Source organism: Ambystoma mexicanum, chromosome 9 (assembly GCF_040938575.1).
Source record: "Ambystoma mexicanum isolate Mex_15411 chromosome 9, UKY_AmexF1_1, whole genome shotgun sequence".
In the NCBI taxonomy this organism is placed as follows: domain Eukaryota; kingdom Metazoa; phylum Chordata; class Amphibia; order Caudata; family Ambystomatidae; genus Ambystoma; species Ambystoma mexicanum.
Genome location: NC_090931.1, coordinates 1,130,047,109 through 1,130,066,857, shown reverse-complemented (window position 1 = coordinate 1,130,066,857; position 19,749 = coordinate 1,130,047,109).

Sequence of the window (19,749 nt, the reverse complement as noted above, 5' to 3'; positions counted from 1 at the left end):
GAGTACTTGCGTTTGTCCCTTTTATACAAAAACTCTCAAAACCCTGCTGGTATACATGAAAAGCTTATAAGTGAGCATTTACCAAGTAAACAGAACCATACACCAGCATTCCTTTTGTTTGCCTCTCCTTTTATGCCCTAGTTACTCTAGCCCTGTGTTGTCTCCTTAGGTGTATTTGGGAATTCTGCCCTAACTTCCTACCACTCCCTACCCTTACTATCTTTCTAGCGAGGTACACCGGGGTGATCTTAAACCCTGGAGAGCAGGGGTTTGGAGACAGGTAAGGGGCAAGTCAAGTAATAAGTGAAGGGTTAAGCTGCCTACACCTCTCTCCCAATAAGGTGTGATAGACGATCACCCCATTACACCAGGGAAAGGGTGCAGAGAAAAGGCAAGAGATTGGTTGAGCATTTTGAGCTGAACAGGTGAGTCTCTTATGCTTTTCTGAGATTCAAGCGTCAGATTAAAGTCATTGCTGCAGCAAAAGAGAGTTTCAACTGTCAGAGCCTTTCACAGAGGGATCTATCCCCAGACGCAGCCGACAGGACACCAGCTCTGCTTCCTGACTCTCGAAACCATATCATGTGAGCACTTGCAATTTAATATCATTGCCCGACTCATGATGCGAGTTCCCGCCCTCTGATGGAATACCTGCCATTTTATTTGAATAGCTGGGCAATTGATTTCAATAATCTGGCAACACAAAAAACAAGGTCACTCTAGAAAAAGTAAAACTTTTTTCTTGCCAATGTTTTTCAAATATGGAAGTGGCTGATTTCGGTGAAATATGAGATAGTGCTGCTTTCCTCGCTGCCATATGTTATTCCGAAGGTCAACTAACACAAGAATGATGTTCATTCTACGACGATCTGGGGTCTTCCTAGGAAAACAATGGTGAAATCGTTTTATTTATAAAGTTTTATATTTCGTTACATTGTATGCCCTGTCGGTCGATTAAAGGGAATTTGATTTGTTTTTTTTTTTTAATGTACTCAAGCAGACGGCACGGCTAATGTGCAGAGACAGTGTGGTGCCTCTCTCTGTCTCACCTTCCACGTTAATGAGCTGCTCCAGGCAGTGTATGAGTATTTAAGGGAAAGGTATCACTAAGTAGAATATGAAACGTCAAAGGTCACATTCTCTGGTGATAGCCTTCACTTGTGGCGCAAGCGACACATGCCTGCGGAAGCTTGACTGAGCACAACCGACGCCAGCTTTCTGTGAGCCCACTCAGCCAGGGGCATTGCTCTTGCCACCAGGCAGTTGAATATGCAACAACACGTGAAGGCTTTCAGAAATATTGTTTTTACCTTAGACATTGGTGCCTTGAGACGGCCTCACTACACCTGCTAGAAAACTGGAAGAGCCCTACTCAAAATGTACAGGTGCGACTTAAATATGTACAGAACATATGTTATGGCCGGCAGGATAGCTCAGGGGCAACGCGTCGGGTTTCCCGCTTGGAAACTGGTCTCTGGTATTATGCGCGTTGTAAAAGATCAATAATAATACCCCTGAGGTTCGAACGTCCAAAGATACCTCAGTGAAAGTTGCCCCTGGAAGAAAGCATGAACTACGAACATATGCTACGGGGGCTCGCTATCGAAAACACTGGCTTCTAGGCTAGACAGGGATTAAGAAATGGCCGCGGGCCCGTGCAAAACGCAGTGGGGAACCAGGGAGAACAACTACGTTTAGCAGGGGAATTGTCGAACTCAGTACATTTAAATCGGTTGCTCAGTCTTGATAGAGTGCTAACAGTAAAGACCGGAACTGGAATCACAATTGTAAGAAAACATATTGGGTGTCATTTTTATGAAAATGGTAATTGCATGGAAGGCCAGCCTACATTTGTAAATGGACCCACGCGTGCTGTTTTGAACACTCCCAACAGGCAGAGAAATAAAAGTGTACAGGCAGGCGGAATTGCCTTCGCATTACCATTTCCCACTAAAATATGACTACTGGAGACATTTAAAATGGATTTCTTTGGAATGGACACATTTTTGGTTCTATGTCATATCATCGACAACCGTTTTTTCTACGGGTGTTTTTCCCAAAAAATGTTGCAGAAAAACTCAACTTTTTTTTATTTTTGGGGGAGTTCCCCAATCCCTCCCTCCTCCACCTATTTGTTGCTGTTCCAACCACCCCAATCCTCAATATTAATATCCCCTTTCCCCCAAAATATAATTTCAGTATGTTTTTTCGGAAATCATTTTTCGGCAAAACATCAGTCGAAAAAACGACTGTCGAAGGATGATAAGAAGTCGTACCACATTTTTAGCTAAAAGCAGACAGATTATGGAGGAATCCAACGCACTAACACCAACATGACAATGTCATACGGACGTTCGTGCATTTTGTTGTCAGGCGGAGATGGGACATGTGGAAATAAATGTAAGTTGCCATCTGTGCCCCCGCGTTTCCTGTAAAAATAGCAAAATGACCCAGAATGGAGAAAACGGCGCTAAAACAGCTATTAATGGGTACCCTCTGTATTCATACTGTGTTCTCGAATTCCGGGGACTCAAAAGGAGCCCCTTTGTTTTTTATACTATTTTAAAGAATGCATTAAAAAATAATACAGAGATAGGTATTTCTATAAAGTCAGACCAATAGTAACACCTCAGAATGTTTCTGGCCTTCTTGTTTCATGCACATTTGAACAAAATGATGAATTACGGTTACAAAAATACCCAACTCATGCATAAGGATAAAGCCAGTAAAGCCAAAAACACCTTATGGCACAATTATACTAACATTCAAAAATATTTTCATTTAGTGCCAACTGTACCAGGGTAATTGTTGCCATAATTCTACAGTCGTATTACAGAACATGTGGGCCAGTGCAAGTGCAATTAGCACCAGGGCAAACATTGCTCCAGTGAAAACACATATTCATTCAACACATAATGCACCAGGGCAAATGACTTTGACTAGTGCCCCCCTGCAAAGGCTCTGTAATTCTGCGCCAATCCTTTTCTCTGGTGCAAAAATGCTTTGAAATAATATAAAAACATGTTTGCCATATTGCCATTTGCACTTGAATTGGTGCAACATTTCGTTAATGACCTCCCAAATTCTCATCTTGGTCACAACATGTTAGCACTTTATTGCGACAGAGAACCCCTTAATAAAATGATTGAAATGCACGACCCTACAGACATTTTCCACAATGCGCGGCCATGCAGGAACCGATGCTCATGGTTGACATTCAAAGACACGTGCAGCAGCGAATACTAATGAAACATGATGGATATGGTTCCTGAATGATATATTAGTCACATGCCATTGCAAAACGTAATGCACTAACGCGTGTCTCTTCATGTAGATCTCTCACTGGTTTATTAAACTACATTTGAAAACATTTGTCAGTTTCACTGAAAGTTCAATGGAAAGGATCAGGGGAGGGTGCAAGAAAACACAACTGCTTACATAAACACACTTTCAAAATGATTTTCCCACAATGCATTTTAAAAGCCTTCAATATTTCATGCTCATAGTATGCATATTGAAAAATATATTTTTTTTAATTGATTTTCTAAGCGCGGATCAGGGAGTTGAATCTCTGTTGCTCTGCATGTTCTTGCTTCCAAGCCCAACACGTTGCCCCTGTGCTACCCTCCACTCAAATTGATTTTTGGCACATTTGTATGAGTTAGCGGTGTACCGAATAGAATATTTAGCAATCGGCCGAGTACCAAATCTTTTTTAAGTATTTGGCCGAAGCCAATTACGAAGCTGAATATATATTTTATTTAATAAATCATGTTCCAAACTTGAAAAACACAATAAAAGCACTTTTTTCAATATGTGTTACCATGTTTCATGTATTTCTCTTTATTTTTATCAACATCTCATCCTTATTAAAACACGCAATCCAGAAAAGGACATATCAACCAAAATCAGGGGCTATATGAACAGAAGGATGTTTCATATGCAAAGCCAATACTACTGAATGTGGCTAGCTTCACGAATACAAAGTGCTAGGTTGCAATGAACAAAATGGATGCTACAATTTCCAAGTGCTATTGCCAACCACACCCAGTGCAACCATTTGCGAGTTGCAAGGTAACTTGTGTGAAAAGAGAATTTTGAATCTTCCTTCCATCTCGCAAACACATGCATACATAGTTTATATCCGCTCATGCATGATACAAGTCGAGGGTTTATGTAAGTGGATTCCAACTCCCTAATATTTATAAAGAGGGCACTCCTTCCCCATATGCCAAACTTGAGAGATAACTCTCCCAAAGAGACAGATAGGGTTGGAGCAGGAGAAATCACTCTGAGGAAGTTCGGTCATATGACTGTATCTGCCCAAACCCTACAAGCTCCAAGAAAGCACTTGGCTGATGGCCACTCACTCAATTGCCATCAAACCGCAATCTACGTCCACTTCCCCAACTCCTTCCCAATACGCTAGAAGATGCAAGGCTCTATTGATTGTCTAATTCTCTGATTCTTCAGCCCTTCATCCCACAATATGAGCAAATAAAATGGTCTATATTACTCTGTTCTCTCTCACATGTTTTATTTTGGGACAGACTGGCCTATAATGTTATTCGAGAGATTACCCAATAAGCAAATTCTCTCAAGAGGCCAACATAGGGTGGGACATGTCTGCTGCATCTTGTGCTGCCTGACATGTAACAGACTCATTGCCAGCCCTTAAAGAAATGGAAGACACAGTCCAAACATTCTCTCCTCCTACCAATTTCACCAATAGCTCATAGCTCATCCAGCACTTTGACTATATCACACACAGTCTACCCACCAATCTCTTTATGTGCCCTCTAGCAGACTGGCCAACAGCGGATCTGGAGAGATTTTCCAAAATGAAGTTCATAAGAGGCCTCTTAGCTGGATGCATGTCACACTGCCCGAGACCTACCTCAGTCGTACTGGTCTCCACTATCTGGTGTGAATTCTGCAACTTGTCCCATAGACATTTCCCACAGGGACGTACCATACTCACACATCCTCACAACTCCTTTCCAATCCACACAGACATATGCACTTTAATCTTAAATTTCCATCAGGACTGCTCTAAGACGGGGTACAATCCATTCCCTTTTGCAATCTTCACTCCATATTTGCCTCTTTGAGTTGTTACATTGCAATAAAATGGGAAAACAAAATATTTGGTTAGAGCCAAATAGCAATTAATTATTTGATCATTTGAAACATTCATTATTAGCAATTTTTTAGCCAGAATTTGCACGAATAGTTAGTTACTCTAAGCCGAAATCTGGGGACACCCCTAGTTTAAGGTGCATGTTTTGGGAAGTATATATTGTGCTCTCCACTTGGAGGAAGAGGAAAAGGATGGGAGGTCAATAGACATCTGCCTAGAGCAGTGGTGTGCAAGCAGATGCTAAGGCCTCTCTTCCTGTTCCTGGCATCTTCAGACCATAGATCCTACCCAGCAGTGGAATCATTGACTGGTAAATTGCACTGGCTATAGGAGCTGCTGCACTAACAATCAGGCTGTCTTGCGGAGGAGAGACAGCTGATCCCAACCGAAACAGAATGTTTCAGTAAAAATTAGCAGAATCACAGGATTCCTCTCTATGAGGAACCCACTTAAAAACAAATGGAAGATTACTAGAGCTAACAACTGGGGTATGTAGAAGCAGGAGGTACCCCACTTACAGGTGCACCGTAATTCGTTGTACTGGCATTCTTTTCACAGGCACCTTACTAAAGAATTAAAGAAAGGGTTGGCACGGGAGTTCCCCCATGAGAGAAAAGACAGGCAAATGAAAGGACAAAGGGCAGAAGATGCACTGGGTACATTGCCATGGGAAGATGTCCTCGACTCGTTGAGTAAGTATACTAATCAGAGCAATACAAGTGAACAAAAGACTCCAGACCATGAGAGAGAATTCTAATGCTGGTCCTGTGAAATCAGTCCAATCTCAGTAGTATACTATGACACCTTTCCTCATCAAACTAGCCTTGACAGGTTTCCACGCCCCTTTCGGGTGGGATATCTGGTCCCTATAACATCATATCTGGGCGTTGCCCCCTCTGGCTTCTCCCGGAAGTTCTGCCTGGGCAAAATCCTGTCCCGGAAGTGATGTAGGTGTGTTTAATAGGCCCTGGGTCCTTAGCTGGGGTGTCCCACTGGATGTGACATTATGAGGGCTAGCAGGAAGGCCCCCCCAAGGGTTGGAGTCCCTAGGGGCCCCAAGGGGTCTTCCCCCGGATGTCCCCACAAAGAACCGGAAGTGTGGAGCTGAAGTTTGAGCGGTGGCCATCTTTAGGGGGTGGAGCGTGTAGGGTGTATATATATACAGAAGGGTATTGGGGGATGTACAAGCCGTTCCTGAAGCCCTGGTAAAAACAAAAACTCAAAAGACCTCAACACCAGGAATTATCAAGCGCTACAGCTACTACTCTAAGGATAATACAGCGGCCGAGGATTTGAAAACCCTTCAAAAATACTATAGCCATGAAAGTCCGCCGGCACCGGTGCTATCCGTCGATGGGGGCCCTGATGACGCAGCGGCTATGGATACCATGTCCAAGCATTTTGATATGTTGAATTTTGGGAGTGGGAAACCGCGGGGGTCATCGACTCCGGTGTAGATGACTCCTACACCGATGCAGACTACGTGGATATGGATGAGGCTGTTAAGGCTCTTAAGGAGGCCCCGTATGAGGATCTGACTGTTTTAGAGCAACTCTTTCCAGAGGCCACAATGACCCCATTGTTAGACATGGCATCCGATGAAGACAAGTTGTTTATGGACGTTACTAGCTCCTCTATGCTGGAAGATGCTGGTTCTGAAACGTGTGCCATGGTAAGTAATGAAGTATGACGGGGTGTGTGTGTGTGTGGGTGTGTGTGTGCGAAAAAACCTGTGAGAACACATGTTCAAGAGCTAAACTTCTTTCTTTTTTAAATTGCAGAAAATGCCAGATAACCGTAACGGAGCTGTGGGACTGAACAACACGTTTAACGCCGTCAATTATTGTTGCGTGTACTGTTCAAAAAGGATCGAAAGTTCAGCATTCCCAGACGGTGATACGTGTAAGAAATGCGATACTTTGAAACGTTTTGAAAGTTCTGATGAGGAAGAAGATGATAAGATAACCCTTTTGGAGACTGTAACGGTTCAAGCTTTTGCGGCGTCGGTTGTGAAAACGTGTTTGAAGCGTGACTACTACAGTTGGTGTGAAGGGCATAAATATGGATACCCGCAATAGGATGCTCATGATTGTTTACTCCCGAATGATCAATCTGTAGAATGTGGGCGATATGTCAGATGTTGAAGTCATATAACGTTTATCAGATGCTTAAAAGTTTTTATAAAACCATGGGTATGCATGTACACGCGAGTGTGGGGGGCCTGCTACCAAAAACAATCTTGGAAATTCAAACGTGTCGCAAGCCTGAGAAAAAAATGAAATGTTTACGCCTGGCAGGACCCATGATTTTTAGAAACCATATAACCCGTTTAATGCAGAGAGACTTTTCTCACCTGTACAGGCTTAGGAGTAACCTGCAGAGGTGTCCGGTACTGCAAAAGCTTGTTTTTTAAAAAGATGAAAACACAATAATCCTGCTCCTTATATGTGTACCGTTGTTTCTAGGGTAATGTTTCTGGAGGACAAACCGGACATGTGGAGTGCTATCTGACGCCTGGACGTGTGTGTGGGGAAAAACTTTTATACGCTATGCGGAAGGCGAGAATAGCAGTAAATAGATCACGATTGCTGTGGCGTTTTTATATACCGAGACTTCAAGATGCACGGATTTGTGAAAGTGCAATCTTTATAAGTGACATCTGTAGCACCATCAAGATGTCAGCGTGTGATGAATACGGTTCTGTATTCCGATACAACTTGGGTTCTTTATACCTGGGTCCTAGAACAGTTTTGAAGCACCACATGGCTGAAATGTATGCAAGATTCCTACGCCTTAAAGGCCTTGTTTTACAGGCCTCTGAACTATCCGAACTATTAAATGCTACGAGTGTCTGGTGTCTACAGAGTTACAGGCGGGGTAACCACATTGATGTGTATAGCTTGTTATATGATGCGTCCAATAAAATATCAGGGGTGGTAACTGTTCGACACCCCGTACATGTATACCAAACAGTATAAAGAAAAATAAAATAAAACGTCATACACCAACCCTGTGTCTGGTTATTTTTTTGTAGTGCATCAATGGCTAACAACACGCGTTCAAGATTGCATGAAAGCTAGTATGATAAATGTAGTTTTGGGAGTTATGGGGGTGTTGATGCGCTTTATCGAAAATTACAGCATGATAAACACCCCATCACACGAGGAGCTGTTAAGACATGGCTATCTGGCCAGGAGACGTACACCCTCCAAATAAATGCTAGAAAACATTTTAAAGGAAGAATGACCATTGTCGCGTCGGAAGGTACACAGTGGCAGGTGGACCTGGTGGATGTTTCTAACCTTGAAAAGCAGAATGATGGTGCGTGGTACATTCTGACGGTGATAGATGTTTTATCAAAATATGCATTTGCAGAGGACTTCCGGGATAAGACTGGTTCAAGAGTGGCTGGGGCCTTCAAACATATCTTCAGCAAGGGCTGCGTACCTGTAAAATTACAAACTGATGCTGGTAAGGAATTTCTGAATAGGCCCCTGCAAAACCTTCTAAAGCACCACGGTGTGCATCATTTTATAACCCACACGGAAGTTAAAGCGGCGGTTGTTGAACGTTTTAATAGAACCCTGAAATCTAAACTATGGAGATATTCCACAGCCTATAATACACAATGCTATGTGGATATATTACAGACTTTTATCGTTGTGTATAATGACAGCTACCACCAGTCTATTAAAATGCCTCACCGGGCTGTAACCTCTGAAAACTCATTATCAGCGTGTCGAAACCTGTATGCTGGACAGATATCGGAGAAGATCAAGAAAGCATCCTTCCGCGTAGGGGACCACGTCCGAGTATCCAAGTTAAAAGGTTTCTTTCCAAAAGGCTATCAACAGTCCTTTACTGACGAAATTTTCACAGTGGCAAAAGCATCCTTGAAAGAGGGGGTATACATATATCAGCTGAATGATTATGCTGGTGAAGTTGTAAACAGTAATTTCTACACAGAGGAGTTACAAAAGGTGGTCAACGATCCCCAGTGTCTTCATAGGGTTAAGAAAATTATTCAGACTATCGCGGAACACACAACCAGCAATACAATGTTGTGCGGGAGGTGTGAGGAACTGTAAAGAGGGTGGCGGGTGGCTCTCACAGGGTGTTAAGAAAAGATTTTGATAATCGAGCAGCGATCGTTGTGTAAGGTGTAGCAGGGACTGGCACGAGGCCGTCACCTCTAGTGTTACAGAGCAGACTGGGTGGGGCTTCAAGCACCCACCTGTGACTTGCGGATCACGCTGATTGGTTGAGATCACAGACACCTGTATAAGGGGGCGTGGCATTACTATGAGTTGGCGTTATAGATCAATGAATAGATGAAGATTCCTATTGATTGAGTGTTTTAGCTCTGTGAATAGATGACGTATTCCCGCAGGAGGTTGCTAGATTGTTTATCAGTGCAGAAGATAATTGGCTGGTTAAGCTCCCCTAGAGAGGGGGTGTATCACATGCAAGGTGACGCAGCGTGCGCAGTCCGGTTATGATAACAAAGTAATTGACGAATACTCCACTCCAGGTGTGGTGGGAAGACAGCTATGGGGATAACTGGGAACAAGTTTGTCAAATATGGCGCGCATTCATCGTTTGTTGTAATTGTACGTACCGGTAACTTCTTGTAGTAGTTGGTGACGTCACCCTTAGGGCTTGCATAGGACACCACATTCTCATTCCTCCAAGAGTGATCGGGGCAGGGACACGCGGTAAGGCAGGGGTGAAGGGGGAGATGCGGCCGCGCACGGAGAACGTGGTGCGGCTGGTGGGAGGGGGACCAGAAGAGCGTACATTGCGCAGGCATTGAGGGCAGAGGAGAAGGAGGAGGAGTTAGAAGTACATTGCAGGTGCGCCAAGTAGCGGCGGCACAGGAAAGGAGGGGCAGCTTAAGAGCATTCCGTGCGGGGCACACAGCCGCAGGGGGCTTTGTGCCCCACGGGTCGAAGGGGGCCCTAGCTCCGGAAGGAGAAGTATAAAGGAAGGTGCCATTGCTGTAAAAGTAAAGAGGGCGGTGGTGCCCAGCACAAAGTATTGTGATAAAAATAGTTTTTCCTTGCAGCGGAAAGTCGGAAGACCCCAATTTACGGGCCCAGGTAATGGTGGTGTTGAGACAGTAAAGTTTTAAAGATGTCTACGTATTATGGGATAGGGGCAAGGGCAGGGTTAGGGCTCAGGGCCAGCCCCTTAACAACACCACTCCAACATATCTGCGCAACACTAATACCGCACAGGGATAAAATAGTAAAGTACAGTATTGAATGGACACAAGGGACAGACAACAAAATAAGGATGCCATGGCCACCCAACAGCAGTTTTGACATGTGTACCCAACATTCACTGCTAGCGTATCTACATAACACGTATAAGGGGAAGAAATTAGCGAGCCACTTACAAGTTTTCGACCTCTGGAAAATGTTCCAGGGGTGTGCACCAGGGGTACCGGGGATGTTCACAATGCAGGGAGTAAAGGAGGAAAAGGTGAGCAGAGAGGGCGGGTGCAGCGCACCTCAGAAAACACCCAGTGCTGAGGAGAGTGAGGAAGAATCAGAAGGATTGTTCACGGTTGCAGGAGTGAAAAAGGAAGGTGAGGAAGAGGCACCCATAACTAAAGAAGTAAAAAAGGAAACAGAGGGGCTGTATCCAATGAGAGAGTTGAGGGAAGCCACACAAGCACAACTAACAGCAGCTGAAGGATACTCCAACCCTACATACAGCCCACCACCATACGCGCCAGCAGACAGCTATCAAAAGGGGGTAGATGCGAGGAGTGCAATAGAGGCGAAACAAACACAGGTAAGCACCGGGGGAGAAAAGAGGGCACAAATAAACTTAGCAAATATAGGACCAGACGAATGGATAGCAGCACAGGTGCTACTGAAGCTTCGAGGGACATTAACAGGGGAGGAGGAAGGGGCGGTAAAGAAGGTAAGTAAAGAAGAAACAGAATACACACAGAGGGGCTGCGGGGTAACTACAAAGGAGGAAGGAAGAATGACACAGGAGGAAGAGGAGGTGCTGGGGGAGAGATTAGCAGAACTGAGGGAGGCACGGAGCACACTGATCAGACAGTTCGAGCAGGAAAGGAAGGAGAAGAAGAGAGGAAGTAAGGGGGACAAGGCGGGGTTCAAACAGCAAGAGGAAGAACGAAGGAAACGAGAAGAAGAACGCATAAGGGGAATCGCAGAAAGGGTGGCATGCATGGAGCAGCGGGAGGTAAGGAGAAAAGAAGAGGAATGAGAAGAAAATGACAGGGAAATGGGACTATGGAGGAAGAAGATTATATCGGAAAGTGCACGAAAGTATGAGGAGGGGAGAATTATAGAAAGTATACTGGCAAGGGAGGGCGGTATATGGAACAACAAGGAGGAAGAGGAAAGGGTACTAGATCAGGTAAGTGACGCAATAATGAATGAACTTTGTAGAGCAAGAGCGGAGGTAATTGGTGAGGCGAGTCAGCAAAGTGATACAGTGCTAGGAGAGATGAGCAAGGAACATGGAGTAAAGACATAAGCGTGTAGCAATAAGGAGGTAGCGGCAACACCGACCCAGAAGGACGCGGAGAAAACAGGTGAGTACACAGACATAGACTTAAGGACAGTTACAGTGGGGGGAAAACGCCCAGGTACAGGATTGACATTCTTCGATGGATTTTGCAGTGAGGAGGAGGAGGGATCTTGTGAGGGACGAAGCGACAGAAGTGAGGAAGGGCTAAGCAAATTATACATAACACGCACAGACTGCGGGTCATCATGGAAATGTGAGAGACGGGAAGAAGAAAACACAGGGAGGGAAAGTAAAAGACACATAAAATAAAGAACACCACGGCCACTGACACCGCCAGCACAACACACGCCATATGTTAATAGACTCAGAGACCTCCCAGGACGCAGAATGGAAGAATCAGTTGAAGCACATAGGAAGGGTCAGGTGGGTCAACAGAGAAGGAGCAAGAGCATAGGAGGTGATAGAGTAATACAACACATTACTGACTTTATTGAAGAACTTTCTGACATGGAAGAGGAGAGCGAATACACAAACACATCCCCGCACAGACGAATGCCAGGGTAAGTGAAGGAGTACACTCTAATGCCATTACTAGAGAGAGGGGGAGCAAGGCCACAATATGTCCTGTGGAAACATAGAGACAAAGAAAACATCAAATGCAGGCTTCCATCGTTGAGTGGAGGGGCCAGGAAATGGATATATGAAATGGAAAAACAAACTGCAGAACAAAAACTAGCGGTGGGTGATGTAAAGGGGTTGTTAATTTCAATACTGGGTGACGCAGCAGATGACATTTGGAAGAGGGCGGGATTCCCAGGGGTAACTATAAGTGACACATCGCATGATGGGGTGCCATTTGCAAATTGCAGACACACACTGTGGAAGGCGCTGAGGGTGCAATACCCAGACACTTCAGACATAGGAGCAATAACGTCACACAAAATGCATGAGAATGAAGATCCTGTTGATTACATCCAGGAAAGTCAGGAGAAGTGGCACCTGGAAATGCGGGAACCATGGGACAAAACACTAGCAATTTTTTTACCACATATTGATTCAAGGCCTCCCAGAACCAGTGCAGAGACAATGGGCCTCATTACGACCCTGGCGTTAAGGGTTTAACGGTGCCGTAAACGGTGTCGGCGCCGTAAAACCCTTAACGCCTGATTACGAGTTCCCTTTGCGGGACCCGACCTTAACGCCTGCTTTTAGCAGGCATTAAAGTAGGGTGCCCCAAAGGGACCTTGGCGCTAAGTACGGTGCCGCAATTTGCGGCACCGTACTTGCGCCTTCCCCATTCCCATTGAGCCCCATGGGGCAAAAATGGGAATGGGGAAGGGCCCATGGTGAATGGGGAATTACCGCCCCGTCAACCTTGGAATGGGGCGGTAATTCCGCCATTCACCATGGCGGACCCCGGCATGGACCTTTAGCACCATGGTTTAGCGCCGGGGTCGTAATGAGGCCCAATTAAAGAAATTAGTAGGAATGGAAACAAAGGCATGGCTAGAGATACCGCTGACAATAGTACACCATTGTAGGCTATGGCAGGAAAAAATGAAACAGAAAGAGGAAGGCAGAAAGGCAGAAGAGGCGAAATTGGTCCAAAAGAAACTGTCCAAATATGCCATGGAAGGTGCGCTGATAACAGGCCCCGCCCAGGTCACTCCGGCACCTGACACTACACAACAACAAATAGCATCACTGCAGCAAGCACAAATGGCGACACAGCAAATGCCACCACCCCCACCATACACAGCACAGATCGGAGGTGGATACGCACAGATGGGAAACGGGGACACTAATAACTACCGGGGGAGAGGTGGGCAAACGAGAGGGAGGGGATTTGGACCTGCAGCACCACAACAAGGGGGGGATTACGGGGCACAACCAATATGGACAACAGGGGTACTCGGAATGCACTGGAGGATACCCATGTCAAGCGCAGGAGCCGCCAACGTGCTGGACATGTGGCCTGATAGGACACATATCACGCGTGTGCAGAGCAAGACTGACACAAGCAGGTTGGGGAGAGCAAGGGCAACAGGGTTACAAGAGGGGACAACAATTCTACCAACAACAACAGCCGCAGCAGGGGATAGAAACACTAATACAACAACAAGCACCACCTCCGCAACCAGAAGCAACAAAACCTCAGCATTGCAGTAGAAAAAACTTCTTCAATCACAATGGGATGCCCCACCACATTGTACGTGGAGCACGCTCTTTTTTCAATACTGAACAAACCAAAATCCACACTGACCACCCAAAGAGCTACAGGTTACGAGATCATACTCTCCAGACCAGAGCTCAAAATAGTAAGGTGCAGTAATGTTAACCCAGCACGATTCATAGCAGAAGTAGTGGAAGATGGAGAGCATGCACATGACTGCACACAGGCTATTGAAATTTACTCAAGCACCAGGAAGGTGGAAGAAAATGCCCTAGAGGGGGAAGAGATCATGTACATAGATGGGTCATCAACAATTGACCAAAGCGATGGCATAAGAAGGATAGGAGCAGCAGTAGTAGGTCTGAGGGAACACTGGTCTTACGTTCCAGTGAAGTGTGTACAATTGCCACAACACTATTCAGAGCAAGCAGCAGAGCTAGTAGCACTAATTTTAGCCCTAGAAGAAAGTAATGAGAAAATAGTAACAATATACTGTGACAGTGCGTATGTTACATCAACAGTACACTCAGGATTGATAAAATGGCAAAGAAGAGGATTCAGAAGAGCAGACGGTACTTCAGTACAACATGCTCTCCTACTGGCTGAACTAATAGAAGTAATTAATTACCCAGAAGAAGTAGCATTGGTAAAGTGTCAGGACCACAATAATGGGGATGACCCAATATCAAGAGGTAACGAGACAGCAGACGCATATGCAAAACATGCTGCGTACTTTGGCGAGACATGGACCCTCCCAGAAAAATAAAAAGATAAGGGGGGTAAGACAGATGTGGATAAAGGATGGGTACACACACATCCCAGAGACACAGATCATGGAATTACAGGCAGCAGCACCAATGGCAGAAAAAGAACTATGGGTCAAAAGAGGATGCACCATGTCGCCCACAGATGCATTATGGCGGCAGAATAATACAGGAAAAGTTGTGATGCCCCTGGCCCTATTGAAGACAGCTCTGACCCAGTTACACTGTCCCACACATACAGGGAAAGAAGTAATTGCTGCACGGATAAAAGAATCATGGTTCTGCCCCAAACTAAACTCACATGTTGCAAATTTCATCAGCAACTGCATCACATGTCAGCAATTTACGGCCGGTGACATGCTGCAAGTGATCAAAGGTACCATACCCCAGCCTGAAGGACCCTTCCTGCACCTACACATTGACTACGTTGACATGATCAACGTATGTCAGGGCTACAGATACATGATTGTAGTAGTGTGCCCATTTTCAAGGTGGATCGAGGTGGGTCCATGCTCTCATGCAGACGCGTTCAGGGCAGCCAAATTCTTGGTGATGGAGATGTTCCCGAGGTGGGGAGTATGCAAAGTGCTGCGGTCAGACAATGGCCCACACTTTGCCATTGAACTGTTCCAGCACATAACTGCACTCTTGGGAATAAAACATAAGTTTCCATGCGAGTATCACCCGCAAGCAAATGGCATCTGCAAACACCTCAATGGCCTCCTAAAAGAAGAGATAGCAAAAATATAACAAACAACCAAAAAAAGTTGGCTGTATTGCCTTCCTTTGGCCTTGTTTGAGTTGAGGAATAGACCAGGGTCGGACCACCGCCTCACACCCCACGAGGTAGTTACCGGACGTCCAATGCACCTCCCATTCACACCACCATCAAGGGCCACAACTGACTGCCAAGCAATAAGCACTGTTTTTGGTGAAGAAATGCACAAATATGTCTCTTCCTTGGTTACTAGTGCCGCTTTTATCTCTCAACAGATCGAACGGACACAGGGCGGGTCGAAGAACAATCAGCACGGAGAAGCAGAAGCAACCAACGAGGAACAGGAACAACCAACACAGTGGACAGTGAAAGAGGGAGACCAGGTTCTCCTAAAAAATGATCAATGGACATGGAACAATCCTAGATTTACAGGCCCACATGTGGTGGACAAGGTAGCTCCTAGAGCCATTAAGATAAAGGGCAAAGACATATGGACACACATCCATGACATCAAGCCCTACAAAGCACAGACATTCCCTCACCTCAGCGAAGGGGCCAACGCTTCAGCAACGACAACTGACAACAACGACGACACAGTGCAGGCATCAGATACCCCAAGGGACAAAAACGACCAATCACCCATAGTACACCCTATGATCACCAGATCCCATGCAAAGCACATAAGCTAGCCAAAAAATTAACTCCCACCAACCACCAGCTAATGAAGAACATTGTCAAACAATCTGCAATATACACCACACTGTGTAAACACGTGCATGCTCTCTTCTTTTTTGTCTTGCACATGCAGGTATTGCGCATTGCTGTGGTGTATGTAACAAAGACAAGAAATATACGTCACTGCCCAGGAGTAAATGCTGCCTGCGGACGCTAACACTCCAGAAGCACTGTCACACCAGTTTATATACGTCATAAAAAGGCCAAAATACTTAAGAAGAAGAATACGTGTATATTATAACACGTTCCTTATGATAATTGCTCAATCATTTCCACATCCTCCAAGCAGCATTACCCGCCCTAAGAGACAGGGCGATAAGGAAAGCGTGGAGCAGCTTTTCGCCTGAGCATTGAGCGATTAACTGATAAGCAGGGCTTGAATAAAAATACTAACAATAATAACGCATATTTTGAGAGATTTTCAGGTGGGCACCTATATCATCTAAAGTAAAGGAGCTGCAGGACTGCAACAAAGGTAAGAGAGACATGCCAGTGGTATTAGCAACTGTAATAAAAATGTTAGGGATATTTTTCACCACTTGTCTGATTACTGCCGTTGTCTGGCAGGCCTAATGTGCTTTCTATGTGATGGCATCTCCCTCTACTAACATCTCCCCTACCATGGCTGCAACAAGCACGGTGTCAGGTGGTACAAGTAGTACGGGGCCCAACATAAAGAGGGATAAACGTAGTGTTTCTATTGATATACATGGGGTGGACACATATCTTACAGAATCTGCACAAGTTTCTAACAACATGTGGTACAAGCACATGTCCAAAATTGGCAAGGATACGACTAAGGACAACTGCTATGTGTGCTCGTTGATCCCATACGCCATGAGCGCCTCAAGAACTTTTGTGGCAACTGAAGTACCTGCCACAACTGCTGAATGCTTGTTGTATCTAGCATTGTTCCAAACACGCGGGCGATTCCAAGGGAAAAGAGCAACACTAAGACGGAAATCAAGATCAATGTACCCCTACGAAGATAACTTCATAAAAACACTACCAATGTATAACGAATCGTGGCAGCAGACCAAAGGGCTCAAATACATAACAGAGGGACCCAACAAAGGAGAGACAGAAGAAGTTACATTGAATTACCTACCATGCAAGTGGTACGCAAAAGAAGTTGCTGGAGAACCAGGATGCTGGGAAAGGCCACTGATATTAATATATGGCAAGGTGTGCACTAAAGGTGGATGGATGGACGGAGTTGTGGGAAGCAAAATGTTGACATTGGCAAAGTCACCGGTGATGACAGTGCAAGAAGAAAACGACAAATGCTAGAAGGAATGGACAAAGAGTGCAGCACTGGTGACATGGTTAGATAAAGAGGAGGAACCCATAACAATACTTCCACTCACAGCACCAACACTGTGTTACCAGCATGATGGTGAAGTTGACTTTGGAGCAAATGAAGGTTGCAAGAGAACAATAAAGATTCCTGGGGGGGTGCAGGAACAGCAGTTCTGATTGATCACTATTGGGCCTGCGGATCGAAGGCATACAACAGCTTGCCACCTTTGTGGAATGGAGTATGCACCATGGTACACATCAACATACCATCACTGGTAGTACCGCAAAAACACGTTAACATGGAGAGCTTCCCTAAGATGGACGAAGGAAATAAAAGGAAGAGAAGGTCACTGAAGATGGGAGCAGGAAAGCAACAGAACGACACTACCCACCTATCCAGAGTAAAAAGACAAGGAGAACCACTGACAGGGAACTACCTGTGGGGAACGTCAGAAACTGCCCTGAGCGACATTCCACCAGCACACAGACTATTTAGCAGAGCGGCTATGTTCTTTTCCTCCATCGTACATCCAGGGGTACAGGCATATGCAAATGAAAAGTGGCTACAGATAACAAGATGGGAGCCAATGATGACAATAAATTCCAAAGTTAACGGATTCAACGCGATAAAGGAAGAGCTAAGGGCGATCAGGATGGTGGCCCTACAAAACAGATATGTGCTGGACCTCCTGACAGCAATGGAAGGAGGTGTTTGCGCAAAAATTGGAAGCTTGTGTTGCACGCTTATTTCTGCCAACGACGAGGACAACGGCACGCTATCTGAGGCAGTGTCACAGCTGGCCAAAATGCACGCCAAGATGGAAGAAGAAGCAAGGGGAGTAAAGAAAGATGGTAGCTGGTTCTCTTACATCTGGTCGTGGATGCCATCTTGGCTCTCAGATGGTCTTAAGGTTATGGCAGGATGCATAATTATAGGAACGGCTTTTGTGATGGGGATAAAGGTATGGAAGAAAAGGTCCAAACGTACTGCTGAAGAAATTATTGGTATGCCCGTCCTAATGCCAGCTGAAGATGACCAACACACAGACGTCATTATTAAGGAACGTGAATGACTACGCCAGCAGATAGTAGAAGCAGACTTGTACCCCCCATCAATAAAGGTTGAGAACCCAAGGAACACGAAAAGCTACGTTGGGAAATGGGTTTATTGCAAACCCGGTGGCGGATGTGTTTATATGTACTGGTCATTTGAAGATCATGTGGACCAGTACGGGCACTTGGCCGGAATAACGAAGGTATGGCGAGTACGAGGAGACAAGAGAGTGGATAATTTTGTGGTTGATAAGTAGACCAGAGGGGGACTGAAGAGGGAGAATGGGATGATCCCTTCCCCCGATTCTCATCCAGACCATGGCCTAGGACGTCACGACCCAAGCACCCACCGCGAGAGGAATTCGACCCGCTCAAGGTTGCTCCAGATGTCAAGATCCACTGTGGTCACGCCCCACACAGCCAGGGAAGCTGCCCGTCAATCAGACCAGGTGCCGGAGCCTCAGGTGAAGCTGATACCGACCGTATGGATCAACTCGACTAGACAGCAACCAGAAAATATCGCCATTGTCAGAGGTGCCATGACGACATAGCCAGCGGACACGAACACATGTGCCACCAAGCAAATTGGCCACACACACACAGCAATCCACATGAAGAACATACTCAGTGCTATGGCGTAGAGGATCACTCACACTCACAAATACATCATTGCTTTTTCACATAGGCCAACTACAGCACCGCAGAAACGCAAGATGCCATAAGAGCTTGTGTACATGCTTGCAGACGCTTCCTCGCTACTAAAACCATGAAGATGTAACCCTGTATATGGACTAATGCATATGAGTCTCTGTCGCCCCTCGCGATCCCATAACATGGACTATGTACCGCCACCCATAAACTCAGCCAAGGTAGGCCGCAAAGCCAGAGTCCCCAGGCCGGTGCAGCTCAGACAAAGCTGCAAGTTGCTGATCACGCAGAACGAGCCCCATCAAGAGCCCACAGCCAAGGTCGCAATGTTGCAATCTACATGCCGCGCTCCCCGTGCCAAGGTTACACCTGTCACTGCTAAACGCTCCCCGAGCCGAAATACAAATCAAATGCTCATAATTCTGCTTGAGCCATGGTCTCGCAACAAGTGACCAGGCCGACCTGATATGATTCCAAGCCCCATGGACCAGAGAAGCACTGGGTCTCACGTCTGGGACACAGACTGCAAAAATGAAGTGACAAATTGGACACCGACAGTGATGGGAAAGACTCGCACACCAGCTAGTAGTCAGACCTGTCCATTGTCTGCCAGTGAAACACATAGCCATACTTTGTTGCCAGCACCAGGTACACCGCGAGCTGGGAACAACGATGGTCCCAGGCTTGGGGGCTCGCGTGTGAACCAATC